General features: G+C 30.7%; 1 protein-coding gene across 1 annotated transcript in view; it reads left to right on the top strand.

Moving 5' to 3' along the window:
* LOC137616434 (acetylcholine receptor subunit alpha-like 1) overlaps window positions 1–2,500 on the top strand; it is a 910,421-nt gene that overhangs the window by 111,345 nt on the left and 796,576 nt on the right. The gene's annotated exons all lie outside the window — the stretch shown is intronic.

A 2,500-nucleotide genomic window follows, 5' to 3' on the forward strand; every position in this document is an offset into this window, starting at 1 on the left:
AGTGAATTGGATGAATATATGCGTTGATCAAGCCCATTTTTATATTGCGTAGACTAATTGGCGTTGGGACGAACACACTTTGGCCAAAAAGTGAATTTATTAGGTATTCTTATTGAGCACGTTGAGACGAACATGTCTGGGTCAAAGTGTGAGCTCAATTAATTCTTACTATTAAGTCGATTGACTGTTTGCTTAATTATAAATACTGTCTTATTGTGTAAAGAGGCTCCCAAACCTAAGATATCGACGCTATTGATAACATAGTTTGTATATATATTATACTTTATATTTTTATTTATGTAAACTATGGTGTTTTCATAATAAAGATACATCGTTAATATTATCGCTATCATCTTTTATACACAATCCTAATTATGCCTTTATTGAATTGATTGATTAGTAACATACATCTATATAATCATACAATGGATTTTTTGTGTATAGATGAATATTCAACCAAAAGTTTATTGTATACCTTTGAGCAATTTTTTATCTCTCTCTCTCTCTCTCTCTCTCTCTCTCTCTCTCTCTCTCTCTCTCTCACACCTTGTGTCCTTTTGTTCTGGTCGGGAGATAATTGTGTTAGTTCGTAATTAATTGGATCATCTGCTTCCATTTCTGCTTTTGAAAGAGAGAGAGAGAGAGAGAGAGAGAGAGAGAGAGAGAGAGGAGAGAGAGAGAGAGAGAGAGAGAGAGAGAGAGAGAGAGAGAGAGAGTTGATGTCAGGTAGCCCAAAAGGCTGTCATCCATCTGTCAGGTAACTTCCATTGGGTCTGCCTGTCAAAACGTAGGGCACACCCCTCTACCTCAGCTCTGTATCTTCTGGGTTGCATAATTACTCTGCTTTTTTTTTCTTAATATCTTTGCTTTATTAGTCTTCTTGCAGTCTTTCACATGAAGGATCCGTAGAAAAGTTCTCTCTCTCTCTCTCTCTCTCTCTCCTCTCTCTCTCTCTCTCATCGTCTCTCTCTCTCTCTCTCTCTCTTGTTAATTTTTCTGTAAAAATCAATAAAATATATTATTGGAAACTTATATTTTTTCTCGTTGATTTTACTGGAAAATCAATAAAAATATATTTATTTCGAAAATAATGTCTCTCTCTCTCTCTCTCTCTCTCTCTCTCTCTCTCTCTCTCTCTCTCTCTCTCTCTCTGTCATTTTAAGGGGATGTATTGTAGATTTTCAACATTGTGTGTTACCAGATAATTTTAATTCTTATGACCCCCTTCTAAAAATACATTGAATATCCCTTTTTATTTGACGCAATTCCTCATTAAAATCTAAAGGCAGCAAAAACTGACTTGTTCCTTTTTTTCAGAATGGAACTAAGCACTGAAAATTTATTTAATTTTAGCACTACTTTCGTTTAAAATCATGTATAGTCTAATATCTTAGGACGCGCTTTATGTATTATATTTGAATTGATAATAATTCATTGTTTTATCTTGTTCAAAATGTTAATATTTTCCGATAAAATAGAGGATAAAGCACATTCCTTCTCTTCCATTTTCAAGGATCTCTCCTTCATATCTGGAATTGTAGTAACTCCCTACTATCTTTTTCATTTTTTTAACAGTATATCAAAGATATTTTTAACGTAATCAGATGTAAATTACATTGTGATTTTATTCATAGCTCAAGGAATTGATCAATTAAGTCTATTACATATGAGTAGAGACCTTCGGCTATGACTTTTTCGTTTCATCATCAGTCATCAATATCGATCTCAATAAAGACGACTTTGAAACCACCAAAGAAACAAAATTAAAAAATAAAGAAAAAAAAAATGATTAGAGGCAGGCAGCGTTAGGGTTGTGATATGGCAGAGGGGGCTTTCGGAGTATATTTTCAAGTTAGCTGCTGCAAGTTAGCGGAGATTTTGGAAGTAATTTTCAGAGTTGTTAATTCCTGCTCCTGGTGACTGTAGATGAGAGGCCTCGGGTAATGTGTGGAATGTGTCCCCTGAAGTTGTTTTCCTTTTTTTTTTTTTTTTCCTGGGGAACTGTCCTCCATGTTTTGGGATCTATGTTGTTGCCTTCAGGTTCTTTTAAGTTCGAGTTATTTTATACATATTCTTATCCTTTTTATGTTGATTTATATAATTATATATATATATATATATATATATATATATATATATATATATGTACAGTATATGTTTATATATGTATAAGTGTTTATATAAAAATACACATATAGTACTGTTTATATGTATGTGTATATTTTTTATATACCTATGTTTTTGCATATATGGTATATATATATATGTGTGTTGTGTGTGTATATATACATACATTAAATGTGTATATATATATTCATATGTGTATGTATATATACATATATGTATGTATATATAAATGTTATATATATATATATATAGATATATAGGCCTATATATATATATATATATATATATAATATAGATATATAGGCCTATATATCTATATATATATATATATATATATATATATATATATATATATATATATACATATATATTT

Source organism: Palaemon carinicauda, chromosome 22 (assembly GCF_036898095.1).
Source record: "Palaemon carinicauda isolate YSFRI2023 chromosome 22, ASM3689809v2, whole genome shotgun sequence".
Lineage (NCBI taxonomy): Eukaryota > Metazoa > Arthropoda > Malacostraca > Decapoda > Palaemonidae > Palaemon > Palaemon carinicauda.